Genomic DNA, 9379 nt, shown 5'->3' with positions numbered 1-9379 from the left:
CAGAATTTCTTGGAGATCTTTTAAAAGTCAATTCTTTGATAAGGAAACCCATTTCCAAACCAAAAGAAACATTGCAGCTTTTGTCTCTCTCTCTCTGCATTGGTAAGGGATTTCATGCAATAGCACAAAGGAAATTCCTTGTGAAACTGGAGAAGATAGGGATTAGCAGAGGAACTGAGTGCTCAACAAAGGGATGACTCTAGGAAGACAGTGATTGAGGAAGATAGTATCTGGCTAGAAAAAGGCTTTTAAGGGAATTTCTCAGTTTATATTCTTCAGAAGAATGTGATTTAAAGTTCTTATGAGAAACTTCAAACCTGATTAAGAGCACATTAATGTAAACATAAAGGTACCAGGAATCAACATCATTACAGAGGAAGATTAGAAGTATGATCCAACATCTGCATGACTATGATGACCAAAAAGTCTCTGTGGACAGTTCTCTCTTTAGGAAAATGAATTCAAAACAAAGGAGATGCAAAGAATGCCTACTGGGATATCAGGGAAAAAAAGAGAACCTGTGAAGGATGAGGAGATAAGGAGCTGAGATTCTTAACAGGAAAAGAGAATAAAGGAAATAATTTCTACTCTTAAATATTAAAAAAAAAAAAAAAAAGAATAGATGATGGTATTAGGAGAATTATTTAAGATAAGCCGACACTGGCACAAGCGAAAGGATGTAGTAAGAAGAAAGTGTTATAATGTCTAAAAGGGCCTTTTATTTTTGGTCACAGCTGTGTGGTTAAAATTCTTAGTTATAACATGGAGGTAAAAAAGCACAGAGAACCAGAGGGGCTGCTGTTCCCTGCCACAGCAGGGGACCAAATCTGACTGGAGGAAGACCACGCAGTCTTCCAGGTTATAAGCTATATTCCTGTCCTGTTTGATGTGGTCATAATTAGTTTTGCAGCTATGTATCAAAATAATCTACTACTAAAGTCTGTTAGTACAAAAAAAAACCTATTACCTTTAGTAACATTTAAGAAGGTACAGCATCTACCTCCTTTGTGAGACACTGCATCATTTTGACTTATAGCAGGTCCCTGAATACACTTCAATGGTGCCAGTATAGGACTATTGGGAAGATTATTTCGATTTTGAAATGCCAAAATCTGACTGCACACCCGAGCTGTGTGCGACCTGCTCTGGTCTGACTGAGATCATGGGACAAACTAAAAGCTTTTATTGGCATACATTCCCTCTGCCCTAGCCATGCACACAAAAGAACTTTGTTCCAAGCTACCTGTGCTTCTGGTTTGCACTCCCAAAATTTCACTGATGTCATTAATCAAACCAAGACTGTTACCTTCAGCACATGCAGGCTACAAAGGTCTTTTTTATTAGCAAGCCCACAAATACCACAGAAAAAGACATACATATCTAACTTAGTTCTTAGCTTCCTTTAAAGGAGAAATTGTGTTTCAATTTGATCAATGAGTGATGTACTAATCGCACTGTATTTCAGAGATCTGATCTTAAATGCATAAAAATTAATATTATAGGCTTTTTTCTCTGTCTTTTTTCTGCCAGCTGGGCCTAGTAAGTACGACAGAAGTCAACTCATTTGCAGTCATTAAAACTGCAAAGTCTGGATAAAGCCATGATTACAAAATGAGAATAATTTCCAGCATATTCTGAAATATTTCTGATATGACATAGATATCATTTTTATTGGATTCTTTCAATCTACTTATATATTGGTGCTCAAACTTGTTTGAAGAATGTAAGTATGGGTTTGAAACAAAGATGTTTATTTCACTGATCATGGCATTTGATGAAACATCTATTTTCCCCTGTCCTCACAGTAGAGAGTTTTATGGTCTAATGAATGTCAGCTCAAGGTGAGTTAATCATATTGATTCCTGGAAGACATACTTTTCCTTTATGACCTTTTTATTTAACATTACAACAACAAAATCTGTGGTACTCCATGACAAATATTTAACTTCTGCAATACATACTTTTGACAGGTTTTGAGTATTTTGCCAAACCATTCTGTGACATTTCTGGCTATAAAAGATAGTTTCCCAGGTATTTGGCTAGACAGATCAATGGAAATATGCCGACTCCAGATCTGATTACTTGAATGTCGGCAGTGTTCATTGTTTGCAGCTCACTCTCTGCTGTTTTCAAATTGCAGCTTTCAGCCACCAAATGGTCACCTAGGAAAGCAAAAATCACACCTGGCACCTGACTTCTGAGGTCAGCATGACTGCTTTCAATCATTTCAGAATAGAAGTGTCTGCCATTAACTATGCCCATGTTTAAAATCCATTTTTATTGCCACTTTTTTACTTTCCTGATAATGTTCAGACTATAAACCCCAGAAAATGCACATATATCACTATAACATTTGTCAACAGTTTTTTTTAAATAGTCACTTTCATTTACATTAAAGAAAGAAGCCAAAGAAGAAATCTTTGTATCTGAGTTAATTTTATGTCAATATCCTTCTAAAATGTAATTATAACAGTACATTAAATATTAAGTCATTTAAATATTTTAAACATTTACTAATACAACACCTATACCAGATACCCAGATATAGATGGAGAACTGGGATATCTTTGTTCTATTCCCATCTTTTTCTCTGACTCACTGTGGTCATCTTCAGTATAGGTGTTTGCATGGGTCAAACGTGGCTACAAACTGAACTCCATGCTACTTGAACAGCTGCCTGCCTCAAAGGGCTTCCTGCTTGTGAGGATGCTTTAAACTTTAGCAGCCTCCTCTGGTAGGTAAAATGCATGCTGACACTGAAGTGTTCAAACTGGATGTACAATATGAATGCAACTACCTTAATTGAATATTAAAATAGAGTTTGAAAGTAACCTCATTCCTGAATGCTATTTTCTTGCTTGTCACTCTCACTGAAGTAACAAGCAAGGTATCCAAGCTATTTCGATTCAAGGAGGGCAAGACCATTGTGTGTCAGAGACAAAAATACTTCAGATAATCTTTGTGCCTCTTTTCCGAGACTTTCACCAAATACTTAAGTATTTTTCCACTCAGACTTGAGTTCAAAATGTGTTTTGATTCTTACAGTAATCAAACCTCTTCTTCTATGCCTGACTTTGAATGCATTTTTCAAATATACTGATTTCTTTTCCCCTTCAATGTTAAAAGAAGGAAAAGCAGTAAAGATCTAGGAAGACCATGAATACTAATGTGTTTGAAGCAGTCTGAAATGGTCAAAATCAGCATGAGTTTATTCATACTGTTATAGCATGACCAAATGTAAAAATAATAATGATCTTAATGATTTTGAAGTGCTGGAAGATGACATTCCTTTCATGATGACTAGTATAGGCCTTACAATAATGAGCGTTGTAACATTTATTCTTTAAGTCAAGAATGGCATTTTTTCCTTTCCAGGATGGCAATGTGATATATTTCAATTTTTCTTAATCCTAATGAAGCTGTAACCTTAAAAAATAGGTAGATGTCTGGATGAGACACTAGATCTAAAAATCCTAATTAATTTTACAATGTTTACCGAATTACTTTAGTTTTAGGAACAAAAACAATTCAAAATTATTTATAGAGGAATGTTTTTTCCTCCTCAACTATATCATCAGTAGGTGTTACTACTATCTGCTTGCGGTAAAATTGAGTACTTGCAGGAAGAAAGATACTTTTCATATGTTGTCTCTCCCACACTTTCAGAAAACTGTTTCTAGATCTAATTTAAAAAGAGATAAAAATGACAAATGTTGCACATTAAATTGTTAATAAAAAATGTAAAATTGAGAAAAAAACACAAAAAGTCAGCAAATGAAGAGTTAATGATACATTTATGATGTTATCCTGGTTTTGGCTGGGATAGAGTTAATTTTCTTCCTAGTAGCTAGTACAGTGTTGTGTTTTGGATTTAATATGAAAATAATATTTATAACATACTGATGTTTTAGTTGTTGCTAAGCAGTGCTCACTCTAAATTAAGGACTTTTCAAGTTTCCCATGTTCTGCCAGCGAGCAAGTGCACAAGGAGCTGGGAGGGAGCAGGACAGATGACCTGAACTAGCCAAAGGGATATTCCATGCCATAAAATGTCATGCTCAGCATATAAACTGGGGGGAACTGGCGGTGCCTCGGGGTTCGCTGCTCAGGGACTGGCTGGGCATCGGTCAGTGGGTGGTGAGCAATTGTATTGTGCATCACTTGTTTCAATTTTCTTTGGATTTTATTCCTCTCTCCTCTCTCCTTTGTAGTATTATTGTTGTCGTTGTTGTTATTGTTATTGTTGTGTTATGTTTTATTTTAATTCAGTTATTGTTCTTATTTCAACCCATGAGTTTTACCTTTTTTTCCAGTTCTCCTCCCCATCCTGCTGGGGGGCTGGGAGTGAGTGAGCAGCTGTGTGGTACTTAATTTCTGGTTGGGGTTAAATCACAACAAATGCAAATACCATTTAGGTCATTGTATGCACATATTACCTAGCAAAAAAAAAAAAAAAAAAAAAAAAGCCTTTGTGTACATCTGGAAAAATTAAGCAATACAGAAGAAATATAACAGCAGTGCCTCTTGTCTTCAAAGTCATGGATAGTTGTATAAATCTATAGACTAATATAGAAAATGTGACCTACTGAAAAGGTGTCTAGTAGCATTATGAAACAACTATATTTTTATTAATGGTTAAGACTCAATATCTTACAAATATTCTTCTAAGTCATGTTAAGGTGATGGGTGGTATGTCTAATCTTACTTCATTTAAAGACTAATTTTGAGACTCTTGCAGGAAGGACATTTAATTTCACTGATTATATTTATTTCAGTTTTTCAGTAGAGAATATATATTTAAACAATTTATTAAAATTCTAGGCTTAGCTAAACCTTCCCTCCTGCTTAAATTTAATCTGCCAGATAGCCCCTAAATAAGAATATTCCCTTTGGGCTATCTCTAACTTTTACCCACATTCTGAAGTAAAAATATAGGGAAACTAAATTAATGTAACTTACATTACCTTACAAAACATGTTCAAATTATACCACATGTAACTTTTACCTAAGGTTTTCCAAATAGTTACCCACAGCAGTGCTTTGTCAAGTGTAGTAGCTGCTTAATTTAAGGAAAAGATACTTTTACTATAGTAACAGAAGCAGAAAGATTTTTTGAGTATGAGGCATAAAGAAAAACACTTTTACTACCATCTGGAAGAATGTTTAACAAAGCATAAAGAATAAAGTGTTTCCAAATCAAAATGTTGCAAAAGGAGCTTCTCTACAACCTTAAGATAATTCAAATATTCCCAGTAATACGTGCTTTGGAGCTAGTACAGCTCTAGAAGGAAAGGATGGGACTGATTTCAGTGAAGTTCATGTTCTGATGGGCTGAGAAATGTATGAGAATTTGTCATTCTGGAATTCTATTAAAGACAAAGATTGTTTGCCAAAACAGTTCATCTTACAGAATTAGGTACAAAAATACCAGTGGTCAATGTGGCAAAGCCAATGTTCAATTTATTTTTATATATATATATATATATAAAATTCATTTATATGTGTAAATCATAATATTTAATTCATTTATATATTTATATATATGAATAAAACACATCCAACCAGTTTAAAACTGCTTGCATGCCCACAGCCATTAAAAATTCTGTATCCAGCTCTTCTGCAAATGTTTTGTATTGAATTTTTATATCCAACCCTCCTTTACAAACTTGTGACAGTAAAACCAGGTTATGTCATGCTTTTTCAATAATGAATCACAGCTTACAGAAAGACAGCCATATTTCAAGTTGCCAACATGAAGTCCTAGTTTTGATGGACTAGCAAAATTATATTCTGATGGTAGAGCTAAAATTCAGGATGATAACTTATTTATTTATTATTATTTTTTCCTTTCAAGCAAACATAACTTTGTTCTAATGCTTCAGTTTGGCAGGGAGAGTCTAAATGGTTTTAAAGTTCAGTTAGCTGAAACAACTTTTAAAATATTTACAGGATGATCCTATTATAAATAAGTTCTACATATGCTATATATTTCCTCAGATTAAGCAACTTTCTTGTGAGTCATAAGGAGGTTTTATCTATATAGTCTCTTTGGAGGTTCTTCTCTCTTCAGGATTGCTATAAACTTCATGACGTAATTTCACCTCCCTTTTGGTCTGTGGTTATTATCTACTTCATCTAGATTAGTTTCATGCATAGAAATTAATGAGAAGTAGGAAAATACACTCAAATCTGTGCATATATTACTAAATAACAGGTCAGCTACTGTTCTGTTTACTTTTCTTGGAAAAGAAGGGCAACATAGTAAGTTTTAAGTACGTTTCAGAGAGGTAGTTTTCAGTACCTGAGGTCAAAACTGAGCATTCCTCCCACTTAAAATGTCAGAGATATTTGTGTCTGAACCAGTCACCCCGGACTGCCTCTGTAATCAACACACAGGAAATATGAACCTCAGAAGGTGAATCATCTGACCTGTGAAGATGTTGCTACAGATGTGATGAGTACCTCTCTGAAAGGGCATATTTCTCTCCATTAACTCAAAACTAATACAGGAACCAGCTGAAAAACAGAAGGCGAACATCGAAAGGCTTCATTGGCAGCATACTGCTAATGGTCATGGGATCGCTGTACCCTGCAGTGGAGCTGAGTCTGCCTTGAATATAATTCTGTCTTGGACACCTTCCCCTTTGAACTCTCCTCTTCATACCAGTAACCGATTTGTACAATTTAAGCAATGAAAAAGAAATGGGAGAGCTCCTGTGCCTCTGAGGAGGTTTGCAGAAGCAGAAGTTGGTCTTCAACAATCAGAAAAGGAGGGAGTAATCCTGGGATTACAGAGCAGCAATGTACTGAGCAAGCAGAAGATTTTCTGCAGGTTTAACCTACAAATTCGGTTATGCTTTGAGAAGTCTTAGAGAGCCATAGCTTTTGTAACTAAAAGGTAATATGTGCGTGAGTATGGACTACTTATACTTCCCAGTTCTGCATAGGTGATGTAGAACTTAAGTGCCTAGTATCCATGAAGTACTTTTAAAGTTGAAAAGTAACTGAAAAGCCAAGTTTTTTTCTCTTGCTATTTTTGTGCTTTGCTTTTTCAGTTATTATTATTATTATTTTTAAAAAACAACAAACCAGATTCCTGTCACTTTCAGAACTCCTTGTTCTGTCTAAATTAAACCCTTTCAGTAAAACATGGGACTACTTTATATGAAAATATAAGTCCTGATTTTGTATTTTCTTTCCCTCAGTATTAGGGTTGTCATAATAAGTTCATCTCTCTGAACCTGCGTAGTTATTGAGAGTTTAAGTGATATTCTCAGATGCACTCTTTTCATAACCCACATTAATCTCAGCAGTAGTGCCAAAGTAATGCTTTTATTTGAACATTTTCGCTTTCCCACCCTATCCTCACATAGTCTATATATCTCACAGTCTGCATTTGATCTGAAGAAATAAAATGGACTGCTGAGTGTTCTTACTGGGATGAGATGTCTCAGATTCATTCCACATGGTGTTGTTTGCTTTTTCATTTCTTCTTTTTTTCCCCTGTTTGCTATTGTGAACCTTTTGAAGTTTACAAGACAAGTTCTCTCATTTACACAAGTGCAATCCCATGAACTCAAATAGGTATAAGCTAGGAGAGGACTTGGACCTGTTCCTACCACTTGCTGAAAGCTGTCTCGTTTCTAGACAGGTATCTTAGCTGTTGGCTTTATTGTCCCATTTCTTTTGATTTCAGCTCTAAGAATGTGCAAGGATAAGCATTTATCATAACATGCCGTGGATTCTGGAGTTTCTTTAATAAAAATAGCCCAGCATGTGCCTGCCACAAATTTCAGGCTCTGCATATCACCAACTCAAAATAAAACAGCTCCTCTCCACACTTCATTTTGAGTAGAGATGAACAAATATGGAATTAAAGACTAGCCACAGGGGCCCTACAAGTGCCTGCAAAATTCAAGTAACAAATGTACAAACAATTTTTCTTCTTTATTTTTTAGGAGGTTTTTAATATTCAGCTTGTTCTGGTCGTTCAAGTGGCTGTCAGGAACATAGTTATTTCTGCTTAGAAAACTGACTTGACGCAAAATCTTGAGCATGTAGGCTAGTTAATCTAGAAAACTTCTATATTAATGATGTAGAAAAAAAGGTATCCCTTCAGAAATCACACCGCTTTTCAAGCATTGCAACATTCTGTGAGACCTGCTGAGCCTACTTACAATGCTTACAGGGATATCTTCACCTCATTTCAAATGTGTTCCTGGCCAACCCAAATAGGAAATGTTGATTCAAACAGAAAGAGGGACAGGGAGAAAATATTCATTTAAAAAGAGCAGGGTGAGAAAAAGAACAGAAAAAAAATCTGATAAAATAAAGAGGAGTGAATATAAAATTTGAGAGATTTGGAGGTAACACTGAGGTACCAGGCCCATCTACAACCTCAGCCTTAGCTTTGGTGATCAAGCAGCCTGCTTACAAAAAGTAAGTCATGGGTTCAAGTTCCTGAGCCCTAAATGAAATTTCTAACAAAACTGTAACAATTTATTTCTAGAGAGCAGGTTTCAGCTTAGACATTGCTTTGGGCTTGTCTCTGAACAGTGTGGAGTTTTTAAAACCCTAAAAAATTATTTTATCACCTATTATACCCTATACTCCATGTAATCAGAAACATTACATTTCCATTGAAGATAGGCAGTATTGCAAGTTCTGCTCAAAATGTTGTCTTTCACTCAGGTCTGAAGACTGTGTTAACAAACAGCTAAAACTTTTTTCATGTTTGTGATCACCCCTTTGAACAGGCAAAATTCCCACTGATTATAGTCCTTCATTTTTTAATCTCATGGTTTAACCTAACATATGAATGCAGCCTGGTTTCAATCAGGCCATAGGGCAGTTGAACCAAAGTTATTAGTTTCACCTGGAGGCAAATGTTCTTCATTCAATAAAATTTCTTTTGAAGTATCACAGTCTGCTTGAGTAAAGACTAAGGGAAAAATAAAAAGAGTATTCAATGAAACAAGCGTCACCCAGGTGATCAATAATCTCTCCAGTCAAGACAGCTCATGGAAAAGCTAGTACAGACAGTACTGTGGCTGCAATGTACAGGGTACATTTGCTAACGTACTCGGTAATTATTTTTCTAAACAGATATGGCTGGAGACAGGGATATGACGTTGAAAAAGTGAGAAACATCTTTTTAAGTAACTACTACTATTTCATGTTATCATTTGACCAGAGCTATTAAAATATAGTTTCTGTCAATGCCCTTTTTACCTGTTGACTAACACAGGCTGAGACTAAATCAGTGATGTGCTCCCTATTCCACATTAAGTTTGACATTATTGCCAGTTCTCCCCTACCGCCACATCAGCTGAAGGCCTAGATTCAGTAACAAAATAGTTTGGGCCCTCAGCACAGACAT

The sequence above is a fragment of the Falco punctatus genome (assembly GCF_963210335.1).
Source record: "Falco punctatus genome assembly, chromosome: 6".
Lineage (NCBI taxonomy): Eukaryota > Metazoa > Chordata > Aves > Falconiformes > Falconidae > Falco > Falco punctatus.
Note: the sequence above shows the minus strand (reverse complement) of the source record.